General features: G+C 47.3%; 1 protein-coding gene across 10 annotated transcripts in view; it reads left to right on the top strand.

The window, feature by feature from the left end:
- Positions 1 to 11,331: 11,331 nt before the first annotated feature.
- The window catches only part of RESF1 (retroelement silencing factor 1), a 34,730-nt gene continuing 32,078 nt past the window's right edge, over positions 11,332 to 13,983 (top strand). For 5 of the 10 annotated variants that reach the window (XM_067009032.1, XM_067009026.1, XM_067009033.1 and 2 more), the window contains exons 1-2: positions 11,605 to 12,104; positions 13,444 to 13,538. The gene's annotated coding sequence lies outside the window, so the exon portion shown is untranslated. Of the gene's footprint in view, positions 11,581 to 11,604; positions 12,105 to 13,443; positions 13,539 to 13,983 lie in introns of those variants that run through there. The other 5 variants (XM_067009029.1, XM_067009027.1, XM_067009030.1 and 2 more) reach the window with 5 other exon arrangements.

The following is a 13,983-nucleotide window of genomic DNA, read 5'->3' on the forward strand; positions in this document are numbered from 1 at the left end:
TTATAACCTGGAGTCCATTATATTGGTTTTCTGTTGCTGACACAACAAATTACTACAAACTGAGCTGCTTGAACAACACCTCCTTATTATCTCACAGAATTTCATTTTCAAGCTCATTCAGGTTGTTGGCATAATTTATTTCCTTCTCATGCTTTCCATGTGGCCCTCTCTATATTTAAGCCAGTGACAGTTGAGCCCTTCTCATGCTTTCGTTCTCAGATTATTCCCTGTGACACATCTCTCTGGCTTCCTCTCCTGTCTTCATCTTCCGGGTTTTAAGGTTCCTATGATTATGCTGGGCCCACCAAGACCCAGATAATTCAAGCTAAATTGCCTATTTTAAGGTCAGCTGATTAGTGATCTTAGTTATATCTGCAAAATCCCTTTTGTATGTAAGTAACATAATCATGGAGTAACACCCAGAGGTGAAGGTCACAGGGGCCAGGCCTACCATATCCATGGATAGAATTCAGGAATACCATGAATTCGGATGGCAAAACAATTAACTCTATTTTCACTAACATTTTTTGAAATGTACCATTTCCTTCAATTATAAATGTTGGCAACAAAGACACAGAAATATAGCAGTATTAACAATAAATTTTTCACCATAAAAATCACAGGTAAGGTATTCTTATATTATGCAGATAATCTTGAAATGTCATTTATGTCCATCACTTCCAAAATCACAGTTGTTATTAGATCTGCTACTAGATCTTATTTATTTTGTTAATAAAGAAACACATATTATCATATCACACATGTTTTTTAAATATTTTTATAACTTTCATACTGAATTAATTTCCTTTGTAATCTTATACATTTTATTTTAAGCATTCCAAAACATTATTCTAAGAAGGGGTCTATGGGCTCTACCAAATTGCCAAAGAGATTTAAAGCACCAGAAAAAAAAAGAATTCCTGCCTTCAGGAATGGTTTTCCTTTCTAAGGTTGAAATTAGGTTACTGCCATTTCTATATTCCAATATAAACAAATAGAGAAAGAGGAATTTCAGGGTAAGACATTCCTTCAGGCAGAAGTTGCATACAACATTTTTGCTCCTATGTCATTGTAAGAACTGAAGTGTGGCAATACTTAGCTGCAAGGGAGGCTTGGGGAATGTTTTCTCCAGTTAAGTGACCTTGTACCTAGCAGGAAGGAGAAACAGAATATAGGCGACAACCAAGAAAAGAAGAAGAAAACCAATGACCTCATTTCCCTCTTAAATGAATGATAGGCATCTTTTGTACAAATTTCTTACTATAGACATGCTAATGATGTCATGCAATTTTCTAAAACATGTTTTATAAGTTTAGGAGCTAACAAGCCTTAAGGCTAAGTATTATGCTATTGAAAGATTGAGATAGCATCTATAGTCAAAGTAATTTGACTAAAGAGAGACTTTCTTTTGAATATTGTGAAACACAGAGAGAGGATCTGTAATTTATGATAGGGGACATAGCATAGAACTATCTAATCTTTTGGGGAATCTTTCCCCAGCCTGACCAGTTGGATAACAAGTTTCTTTGTTTAGCATACTGAATTATAAATACCTTAAAGAGAAGGCAACTTAAAGTCCAGCCCCTGATTAAACAACTTTCAGGTTCTAGAGATTGTGTCCTTCCATTGCAAGTCTCCTTGCTGGTGACCCTTCAGGCCTGCTATATTGACAAATGTCAGTTGTATTTTAGGAGTGGTGGAAAGACCACACTTTTGGAAAACCAGACAAGCTTTATTCATCTAAAGGAGACAGGAGAAAGTCAGCACAAACAGGGGCAAGGATACACAGCAGAGAGATCAGCCGCTTCATTTCAGAATGAGTTGTAGCTTCCTGGGCATTAAATCTTGCTGGGCATTAAGCCTTCCTTAGGCTATATAGGAGTGGGGTCCATGTCAGACTTTCTAGCAACAAAACTCCCTGTTTCTTGCGTTCACTTCTGTTTGCTGACGCCGTTTAGGCTCTGGAAAACCCCATATCTGAGCCAAGGACACCACCCCATGTTCTGGGAGCTGCTTTTAGTTATGTATTAGTTAATGTAACTATCTCAACGATCCTATGAGGTAAGTGTTAGTGTTATTTTCAATTTACAGACGAGAAAACTGAGCAGAGACAGGTTAAGTGATTTCCCCAAAGTTGTACGTCTAGTGAGTGCACAGCCATGATCTACACCTCAAGAGGGCAAAGGACCACCCTGCCCTACATATTACAAGAACTAACCAACTCTGCCGTTTCTCATTCTTACTCAGATTGGATTCCCTTGTTTACTTTGTTGACTCTAAAAGTAAAAGTTATTTTACCAGCAAAAATGGGTTTATTTGGGAATAGCAGAGGAATTGTAACAGAGAAGAACAAACCTGATACCTTTAGCTCTAACCTTTGTGCTCTGTTGCCTCGTTGCCTGTGCTTAGTCATGCTGGTTCTGCCCCTTTGTCCAAAAAAATGTTGCCTAGAGCCTGAAATGTACTTGAGAATGCATTCTCAAGGCTCTGCCTTCCAGGCTTGACCTTTAAAGGTGTAAGACTTTTCATTTACATAGAGATAAACAGTTGCAGAACAAAGAATAACATTTGTCTTGTTGGAGGTTTACAGGAACAGGGCGACCAGACGTTTGTGGACAGCTACAAGATGAAAGGATTCTCACATCCCCTCCAGGGTCTGGCCCACACCAAGAAGTCTGCAACAACCAACCACACCCCCTCCCCCTTTAGTATTAAAAGAAGCCTGAATTCTAGCTCCCGCAAGATGTTTCTTTGGGACACTAGTCTGCCATCTTCTCCGACTGCTGCCTTTCTGAATAAAGTCGCTATTCCTTGCCCCAACACCTGGTCTCTCGATTTATTGGCCTGTCATGGGGCAAGCGGTATCAGTTTGCACTTGGTGACCAAATTGCAATTTGGGTCAAGCAAGCTATAGCAAAAGCCATAGTCGAGTCCAACAAACAAAGGAAAGTTACTTTATAGAGAAAAAGGAAGATTTGGGAGGGGTTCTTTTGAAGGAAAGTGCATGGTGAAAAGTGAGGGTGATGACAGATTCTCATTGGCTGAGGTGCTGCGGTAGTCTATTTCTTGTGTAAGGCCTCAACTGTACTCACATCCCCACCATCCCCACTTCCCTATCGATACCTAGGACTTTTTGGGCTGTCCAGCTGGCAGGTGTAGATAAGATACTGGAGTGTCCCTTTGGGCATAAACAGTTCCGAGAAAGGGACAGGATGCACCCTTACGAGAAAAAGGCTTGAAAAACAGGACAGGCCCGAACCAAAAAAAACAGGCAGGAATGCCTAAGCCAATCAATTTAAAGGTCACCCCGTTTACCCAATCATTATAAAACTCCAGATGTACCCGCCCTATGAGTAAAATAAACCTATAAAATGTATGTGATTCCGCTTTTGGGGGTTCCTTATCGGCCTCCTGCGTGAGGACCAGGGAACCCCGATGCATCGGCTTCTAATAAACCTCTTGCGTGTTGCAACGACTCTCGGCTCTTGGCGGTTCTTGGGCGAGTGGAATCCCTCGGAGACCGTTTAGGTCTAACATCTGGGGGCTCGTCCGGGATCCCCAGGTCGCAAGAACATCGGGAGTCGGAGGTATCAGGTAGGCAGGCCAGAGCCTGATTGTTTGTCTGTTTGTCTCCTGTCCTCTGTTAGCCGCCATCAGGAAGAAGTCATGCGAACCGGTTCTCTGTGAAATCTGTATTGGACTCCTAGCTAGGCAGACGTGCCAATAGCTGGTGTCCACGGACCCTGGGGGACGCCCTAGTGGTCCATCTGGAAGGAGAAACAAATCTTGTCTCCCCTTCACCTGGTCCTGGCAGGTTATACAAACTGCCATCTGAATCTGATTTGGTTTCAGTTTTAAAACGAGCTCGCGGCGGCAATATTAACGTGTGTCTCCTGAAATTTTATTGTTCTCCTGTGCTCTATCTTTCTTTTGACGGACGATAATGGGACAAACTGTGACGACGCCTCTCTCTCTCACCCTAAGCCACTGGACCGAAGTTAGGGCTAGGGCCCACAACCTTTCGGTAGAAGTAAGGAGAGGGAAATGGCAGACGCTGTGTACCTCGGAGTGGCCTACATTTCAGACAGGGTGGCCATCCGAGGGATCCTTTCTGTTAGATAAAATCAGGCTAGTCAAATCTAGGGTCTTTAACACAGGACCCCACGGACACCCAGACCAGATATCATATATCTTGGTCTGGGAAGATCTGGTTCTCTCCCCACCTCCGTGGGTCCGGCCCTTTGTTCCCTCAACAGGCATGTCTGCATGCGCACCAGCACGGTCGGAAGTACTAGCTCTGAAGAAAGCCCCAGGCTCCGAAAAGTCATCTGCAGTCCCGGACCCACCAAAGGCGATATATCCAGACTTGCAGTCCGATCTGCTTCTCCTCGATCCCCCCCCACCACCTTACCCTCCAGCCCTAGACCCCATACCGCCTCCCGATCCCCCAGCTCCATAACCCTCCGCACCAATAGGGCCACCTGTCGTGGCGGAAAGGGGGGAGTCCCTCGGCGGGCACCAGAAGCCAGAGGGCTATGTCCCCGGACTCTACCGCCCTACCCCTTAGAGAATATGGCCCCCCCGATAACCATGGGAATAGGCCCCTTCAATACTGGCCCTTTTCCTCTGCAGATCTTTATAACTGGAAGATGCATAACCCTACTTTTTCTGAAAATCCACAGGCTCTCACTGCTCTAATAGAGTCTCTTGTCTTCTCCCACCAACCCACCTGGGACGATTGTCAACAGCTCCTCCAGACTCTCCTCACAACTGAGGAAAAACAACGGGTTCTCTTGGAGGCTAGAAAGAATGTGTTAGGCGCCAATGGGCAACCTACCCAGCTGCCTAATGAGATTGATGCCGGTTTTCCACTCGCCAGGCCGAATTGGGACTTTAATACCCCAGAAGGTAAGGAGCACCTGAGAATGTATCGCCAGGCTCTGGTGGCGGGTCTCCATGGAGCGGCCAGGCGCCCCACGAATTTGGCTAAGGTAAGAGAGGTAACTCAGGGGCCCCAGGAATCGCCAACCGTGTTCTTAGAACGATTAATGGAGGCTTTTAGACGGTTCACTCCTTATGATCCAACCTCTGAGGAACATAAGGCCACCGTAGCAATGGCCTTTATTGACCAGGCGGCCCCTGATATTAGAAGGGAGTTACAAAGACTGGACGGCCTACAAGGCTTCTCCCTTCAGGATTTAGTGAAGGAGGCAGATAAAGTATATAATAAGAGGGAAACAGAAGAGGAAAGGGAAGAAAGAAAGCAGAAGGAACAAGAGGCCCGCGAATTAAGGCGGGACAAGCGGCAAGAAAAAAATTTGAGTAAGATACTGGCCACTGTAGTCAGAGGAGAAAATATTAGAGACAGAAATAGACAGGAAGGGCGGACAATGGATAGAAGGTGACCATTAGACAAGGATCAATGTGCCTACTGTAAAGAAAAAGGTCATTGGGCAAGAGAATGCCCTAAAACGAAGAACGGGGGAAAACCAACCAGAGAAAAAATTTTTACCCTGGAAGAGGAAGATTAGGGAAGTCAGGGCTCGGACCCTCTCCCCGAGCCCAGGGTAACTCTTAAAGTGGAGGGGGAACCCGTCCAGTTCTTGGTGGACACCGGAGCTCAGCACTCAGTCCTCCTCCACTCAAAGGGCCCCCTCTCAACTAAAAGGTCATGGGTCCAGGGGGCTACAGGGAATAAGCAGTACTCATGGACCACACGAAGGACAGTAGACCTTGGGGTGGGACAAGTAACCCACTCATTCTTGGTCATACCTGAGTGCCCATACCCTCTGCTAGGCAGAGACATACTCTCGAAGGTGGGGGCCCAGATCCACTTCCAACCAGAAGGACCCACCATAACTGACAACAAAGGGAGATTACTCCAAATTTTGACTATGAAGCTGGAAGATGAACATAGGTTATATGAAGTGCCCTCGCCTCCACAAGTTGACATGCAGGATTGGATGACCAGGTTTCCACAGGCTTGGGCAGAAACTGCCGGTATGGGAATGGCAAAATGGCGGCCCCCCGTGGTGGTAGAACTCAAAGCAACCACCACCCCGGTGACAGTCCGCCAGTACCCTATGAGCAAGGAAGCCCGGGATGGCATCCGTCCTCACATACAAAGGTTGCTGGAACTAGGGATCCTAGTAAGGTGCCAATCCGCGTGGAATACCCCTCTTTTACCAGTTAAAAAGCCAGGAACTAATGATTACCGGCCGGTACAGGACCTACATGAGGTAAATAAGCGTGTAGCGGACCTCCATCCCACGGTACCCAACCCCTACAATCTCTTGAGTACTCTTCCACCTCAGCACACTTGGTACACTGTTCTGGATCTTAAAGATGCTTTCTTCTGCTTGAGACTCTCCTCTCTCAGCCAGTCCTACTTTGCCTTCGAGTGGAAGGATCCAGCCTCTGGAATGTCAGGTCAACTGACCTGGACTCGCCTGCCACAAGGATTCAAGAACTCCCCCACCATTTTCGACGAGGCTCTCCACCAGGATTTGGCATCTTATAGAGAATCCAATCCTCAGGTAACTCTCCTTCAATATGCTGATGACCTTCTTTTAGCTGCAGAGACCCAAGAAGACTGCATCAGGGGAACTGAGAGGCTGTTAACAGAGCTTGAGACATTGGGATATCGGGCTTCAGCAAAGAAAGCACAAATATGTCAACAACAGGTCAGTTACCTGGGATATTTGTTAAAAGGAGGACAGAGATGGCTCTCGGAAAGCAGGAAAGATACCGTCGCCCGGATACCGGCCCCCAAGAGTCCCAAACAGGTTAGGGAATTTTTGGGGATGGCCGGATTCTGTAGGCTATGGATTCCAGGGTTTGCTGAATTAGCAGCCCCTTTGTATCCCCTGACCAAAAACGGCATCCCTTTCGCTTGGGGTGATAAAGAACAACGGGCCTTCGACCAAATTAAACGAGCCCTACTATCAGCCCCGGCTCTGGGGCTACCAGATGTAACTAAGCCCTTCCACCTGTATGCGGCCGAGAATAAAGGTATCGCAAAGGGAGTACTAACTCAGAAACTGGGCCCCTGGAATCGCCCAGTTGCGTACCTATCAAAGAAATTGGATCCTGTGGCAGCAGGATGGCCCGCCTGCTTAAAAATAATCGCCGCCGTGGCTGCTTTGGTCAAAGATGCTGACAAATTGACTTTGGGACAGAACTTAACGATAACAGCCCCCCCATGCATTAGAAAGTGTGATTCGTCAGCCACCCGACGGGTGGCTAACAAATGCCAGAATGACTCATTACGAAGCCCTGCTGTTAAATTCAGACCGTATTAAGTTTACATCAGCCACAGGACTTAACCCGGCCACCTTGCTGCCTGACCCCGACCTGGAAGGCACCACCGTCATCCATGATTGTCAGGAAGTACTGGCTGCAGCACACGGTAGCAGGCCAGACTTGATGGATCAGCCTCTCCCCGATGCCAACATTACCTGGTTTACCGATGGAAGCAGTTTCCTAGAAGAAGGTAAGCGTCGGGCGGGAGCAGCTGTGGTAGATGGGAAAGAGGTCATCTGGGCAGCCGCATTACCGCAAGGGACATCGGCCCAGCGGGCTGAACTAGTTGCCATGACCAGGGCATTGGAACTAGCAGAAAACAAAAAGGTAAACATCTATACGGACAGTAGGTACGCATTTGCTACCGCCCATGTCCACGGGGCCATCTACCAACAAAGAGGGTTGCTCACCTCGGCGGGCAAAGAAATGAAAAACAAAGAAGAGATAGTGGCCCTGCTAGCTGCCCTCATGCTCCCCACTAAAGTCAGCCTCATTCATTGCCCCGGGCACCAGAAGGACAATACCCCGGTGACAAGGGGCAACAACATGGCAGATAGGGTGGCACGAGAAGTGGCACTAGGGGAAATCATACTAGAACTATCGGACAAGAGTCCTGGGGAACCAAATGACAGGGGAATAACCCCCCCAGCCATAACCAAAGACACATTGTCTCCTCAACAAGCAAAATCCATGCTACAACAGATTCACAGATGGACACACTTGGGAACCAAAAAAATGGTATCCCTACTACACAAGGCAGGTTATGATACCCCTGGACTAACCAAATTAGCTGAGCAGATTGCACGGGAGTGCATTCCATGCCAACAGGTAAACTCCCATAAAGGAAAACTTGAGGGCGGAAAAAGGCTCAGAGGAGACCGCCCAGGAGCCTATTGGGAGGTCGACTTCACTGAAATACGCCCTGGAAGATATGGTAACAGGTATCTCCTAGTTTTTATAGATACCTTCTCAGGATGGATAGAAGCTTTCCCAACGAAAAAGGAGACAGCTACTGTGGTGGCCAAAGAGATCTTAGAAGAAATTTTCCCCCGGTTCGGGGCACCTAAGGTAACAGGGTCCGATAATGGTCCCGCCTTCGTCGCCCAGGTAAGTCAGGGTGTGGCCAAATACCTGGGGACTGATTGGAAATTACATTGTGCCTATAGACCCCAGAGTTCAGGACAGGTAGAAAGAATGAATAGAACTCTAAAAGAGACCCTAACTAAATTGTCCATAGAGACTGGCGGTACAGATTGGACGGTGCTCCTTCCTTTAGCCCTGTTCCGGGCTAGAAATACCCCCTCCCGCTATCATCTCACTCCATTTGAAATTCTACACGGGGCCCCACCTCCCCTTCTCACGCTCGGGGAAGGAATAAGTCCTGACTGCCAGAATAACACTGACTTATATGCTAGGCTATTGGGACTCCAGTTGGTCCAAAAGGAGGTGTGGTCCCAGCTGGCAGAGGCTTACCGACCCGGAACACCAGCAGAGGCTCATCCCTTCCAAGTCAGAGATTCCGTGTACGTCCGTCGGCACCGAACCCAGACACTAGAGCCTCGGTGGAAAGGACCATACATCGTCCTGCTCACCACCCCCACGGCTATAAAGGTAGACGGCATCGCTGCTTGGATTCACGCCTTACACGTAAAAGCTGCGCCAGCGTCTGCATCATCATCGGAATGGCGGGCCCCAAAGACCAGCAACCCGCTCAAGCTCAAGCTCCTGCGCTCACCAGACTCATAACTCTGACTTTGTTACCCCTACTGGCTGTGAGTAACTTTAGTCCTCACCTGCCCCAGCGCTTAACCTGGCAGGTAATTTCCCAAACTGGAGATATAATATGGTCTGTTAGCCATACCGCTGCCCCTTGGACCTAGTGGCCAGACCTCTTTCCCGATATTTGTAAATTGGCCCTGGGAACCCCCGGCTGGGATCTAGAAGGATATTACAATCAACAAACTGTCCCGACTCAACTTTCCCCGCCCTGGGGGGGGGACGCCCAAAATTAATATGGGGGGCAGGTTGTTCAACCCAGAGTCGGAGAAGCATGCTCAGGGCCCTCTCCTTTTATATATGCCCCGGGTTCCATCGTCACCGATCCCTGAATTATCAATGCGGGGGGAAAGAACATTTCTATTGCAAAAGCTGGGGATGTGAAACCACAGGGGACACCTACTGGAAGCCCACCTCTAGCTGGGACTTTATCAAGGTAATGGCCAACTACACCCATCAGAAAAATAGCCACTGGGCCAACGTGCCCGAATGTTCAAACTGGTGCCATCCCCTTAAAATTTCTTTTAGTGAACCTGGGAAGAAAAATAAAAATTGGGCAAATGGCCATTCATGGTGTATCAGGTTTTACACGCCTGATATTTTTTCATATGATGATGGGTTGCTAATGACCATCAAGTTAAAGATCAAAACCCCTACTCCCGTTCCTGTGGGCCCCAATCCTGAGATTGGGCACTCTCTGCTACCCTTGGCCCCACCCACAATGCTACCAGGGATAAGAAACCAGACTTCTGGACCAAGGAAAATAACAATCGAACCCCCAACCCCCCGGGACCGAATGCTCTCGTTGGTTCAGGCGGCTTTCGGGGTCCTAAATGCCACAAATCCAGAGGCTACCAAATCATGTTGGCTTTGCTATGCTGCTCCTCCCCCTTATTATGATGCTATAGGATATAGTTCTAATTTTAGTAATGTCAACTCTCCAGATCAATGTCGATGGAAACAAGAAGGAAATCGTAAATTGACCCTGTCTTCAGTATCAGGAAACGGTACATGTGTAGGAATGCATCCCCCCCCCCCGGTCCCATCGACATCTCTGTACCAATTCAAGCCTCCCACAGGGCTCAGGATATCTCCTCCCTCCTCAGGATGGATGGTGGGCATGTAGCACAGGACTGACCCCTTGCATTTCTCTAGAGGTCCTCAGTGCTTCAACCGACTTTTGTGTGTTAGTCCAGCTGGTCCCCAGACTCATCTATCATTCGGATTCATCCTTTCTAGACGAATATGAAGGCAAAAGGAGATTTAAGAGAGAGCCCGTAACCCTCACCCTGGCTGTACTCCTAGGACTAGGAATGGCAGCCGGAGTAGGAACAGGTGCGACAGCCCTCATCCAACAACCTCACTACTATGTTAACTTAAGACAGGCTGTAGATATCGACCTCCAGGCGTTAGAGAGTTCCATAACTCAGTTAAAAGAATCCTTCACCTCGCTCTCAGAAGTGGTAATGCAGAACAGGAGGGGACTAAACCTGCTGTTCCTTAAGGAGGGTGGACTATGTGCCGCACTAAAAGAAGAGTGCTGTTTTTATATGGATCATTCTGGGGCTATCACCAAAACTATGGACAGGCTTAGGGAGCGCCTGGACAAAAGGCAACAAGAAAGGGAAAATCAAAAAGGATGGTTCCAATCATGGTTTGATAAATCTCCCTGGCTTACTACTTTAATTTCCACCTTGTTAGGACCCCTCATTATTTTGTTGTTGCTCTTAACTTTTGGACCATGCATTTTAAATCGCTTGATAGCCTTTATCAGACAGCGTGTCAGTACGGTACAGGTGTTAATGTTAAGACAACAATACCAAAGCCTACAAAAAGAAGCTGAAATTCCATGATTGAAATTAATTGCAAAAAGAAAAGGGGGGAATGTAGGGCCTCAACTATACTCACACCCCTACTTCCCTATCGATACCCAAAAACTTTTTGGGCTTTCCGGCTGGCGGGTGTAAATAAGATACTGGAATGTCCGCGGGTGTAGATAAGATACTGGAATGTCCCTCTGGGCAGAAACCGTTCGGAGAAAAAGGCCTGGAAAACAGGACATGTCTGAGACATGCCCTAACCGCGAACAAACAAGTACGGCGGGGGCAAGAATGCCTAAGCCAATGAGTTTAAAGGTCGCCCCAGCCAATGAGTTTAAAGGTCGCCCCGTTTACCCAATCATTGTGAAACTCCAAATATACCCGCCCTATAAGTGAATAAACCTATAAAATGTGTGTGATTCCGTTTTTACGGGTTCCTTTTCGGCCTCCTGCGTGAGGACCAAGGAACCCCAGTGCACCGGCTCCTAGTAAACCTCTTGCGTGTTGCAACGACTCTCGACTCTTGGCGGTTCTTGGGCGAGCTGGGATCCCTCGGAGACCGTTCAGGTCTAACACATCTTTGCTCTTTGGGGCCTGTAACTGACAATTCTTTTTGTAATTGACTGGGAGTGGTACTGTACTGCATGAGAGCTCCCCCTTCTGGCCTCCCAACTCTATTTTGGTGAGGTTTCCCTTTATTAATTTTCACAACTTTCTCCTGTAGAAATCCCCCAGCAAAAAGAGTCTATTTCCTTTTCTTTGAGAAGGTTTCTCTGCGTTAATGGATGTTCCCCCTTGTTAGAAATTTTCAGCCCGGAGTTAGACTTACTGAATTGGCAATTTTGCAGGTGGTGCTCTTCAGTCCCTTTTTAACAAATCCTTCGAAAGAATCTGATGCAAGTTAAGGGCGGACAGCCACTGCTGGAGTCTTCTTCCTCAGATACGTGAACTAGCTTTGCAAGTTTGGGAGATGACTGGGGGGCGGGGCTGGCCCCGGACGCTACTTCATCCGATCGGCACTAGGACCCCGGCGCCGTGGACCGGGTCTCGGAGCTGCCGTTGCGCCCGGGGCGGGGTTGTGCTGTTCCGGGAGCGGGGCCTCCAACTCAACCCGCCCCTGGAGGCGGACCCGAGTTGACTTAAACTCTGGGGCCGCGAGGCGCTGCGTTTTCCTCCGCTCTCCCTGGCTGCGTTGCGTGCCCGTTGGTAAGTGGGGGGGGTCTGGTTCCCGGCCGGCACTCGCACGTCTTCTCTGGTCTTGGCGGGGCTGGGGGCACCGGGAGTCCAGGTGTCTCCTGGCGGGGGCTGGGCGTGTGGCGGCGAGCGCTTTTGTTCTGCGGCGGGGACAGAGTGGCGGCTCCGGGGGCTCCGGGGGCTCGGGCCTCGGGCCCTCGGTGAGCGCGCCCCGCTGGCCGCCGCCCAGAGTTGGGCGGGCCCGCCGGGCTAGGCTAGCTGCCCTCCCCGGCGCGGGGCCGGCCCGGAGGAACCGCGGACTCAGAGCCTGACCCAGAGGGCGGCGCCTCGCCGGGTGTTTTCTGTGGATCGCCTTACTCTTCATGGTAGAGGTCGCGGGTGCCGACTGCGAGGACGCATTTTGTTAAACTCCAAGGCGATTGGTTAGGTTGGATGTGAGAGTGGCTTATGATTTATTTATTTATGATTTATTGATTTCCTGTCGCTGGCTTGAAAAAAAGATCTTTGTTTTGCATTTATTTTTCTAGTGTTTTCTTCCTCCCCACCCCCATTATGCAGAACCTCCCGAAACAGAATTGCTTCGCTTGCATATCCAAGTGGCCCGCGAACGCGCTTGTGCCGGAGACGCTTTCTGTTCCTCTGCAGTAGCTAGTCCCTCGAGGCATTTTTAAATGCACAAATGCGTACCGATTTTAGATGTTCTCGAGGGTTGCTAATTCCCTAAGCAGATGACCTTAGGATCCTGAGTTCACCAAGCTTACGGAGAATCGTTTCACTGAAAACAATTTGTAATACTTCTAGTGCCTGTAATCAGAATAAAGAGAGCAGCAAGTGATGGAGATGAGCTTGGGTGCATTTAAATAGGCGGGTCGCAGAGCTTGTTTGGAGATTTTTCTGATTAATGCGTTAGCTGTAAACCACATTTAAGTTTTATTTAGTGTTATTATGCATGAGTTAAGGTTTTACTTATTTTTTTTTTACTGTACAGTTGGCTTCTCGTTTACTAATGAAATAAAGAAAGTGTTTAGCGTGATAAAATAATAGTGGCCCAGGAGGAGCGCACGTGCATTATCACTTAAAATGGTATTTTAAGGCAGGCCCAGTTTCTGTTTCTGTTACTTTGCCCTATTAATAAGAATTCAGTAAACTTAGTTTGCTTTTGGTGCAACCTTAAGGAACAGTTTGCACAGCAGTGTCGTATCAAGTAAACAGTGTGTATTTTTATTATAAATTTAATGTGAACTTTATATAAATAAAACTCAACTATAAATTTTGTATTAAATTATATATTATATATTTAAGTTTTATATTAAATTATTATCAGTTATAAAATGTTTCTTGTTGTTCCTAGGACCAAAGAAGTAAACACTGTGTGGAGTGGTACTGACATGTTTGGAAGGAAATGGGAACATGTACAGCAGTGAATGAGTAATATCATATTTAAAGGTAAGCGTGTCTCCTCTAAGTAGTCTACTCTAATTGTTGTGGAACAAAATTATTAAGTTGAATCAGCATTGGTTAAATATTAAACTATAGGATGCTGTGGATTTGACGTCAAAGCTTGAGAAATATGGTTGGCATAGCATGGAGATTTCAGCTGTTCATCTTTGCAAGAAAAGGAATAGGAGATGATGGTGAGGTGATTGTGGTCTAAGTTACTGAGGAAGAGGTCTACTTAACATTATTCTCTACATGGTCTGTGTTTCTTATTTTTCAAATTCATCATATGTGGCACATGGGGTTCGAGGAAGGCAGCACAGAGCAGAACTCTGGGAGAACCATTCCCTGAAATATCAACCTATAAAGCCAAAGAGGTCATTTCAGGGCTTCCATCCTGTAAACTCCAAGTAGTGTTAGGAAATCTTCTGTAATGATTAAGACCATGGTCCCT

The sequence above is a fragment of the Kogia breviceps genome, chromosome 12 (genome assembly GCF_026419965.1).
Source record: "Kogia breviceps isolate mKogBre1 chromosome 12, mKogBre1 haplotype 1, whole genome shotgun sequence".
Lineage (NCBI taxonomy): Eukaryota > Metazoa > Chordata > Mammalia > Artiodactyla > Physeteridae > Kogia > Kogia breviceps.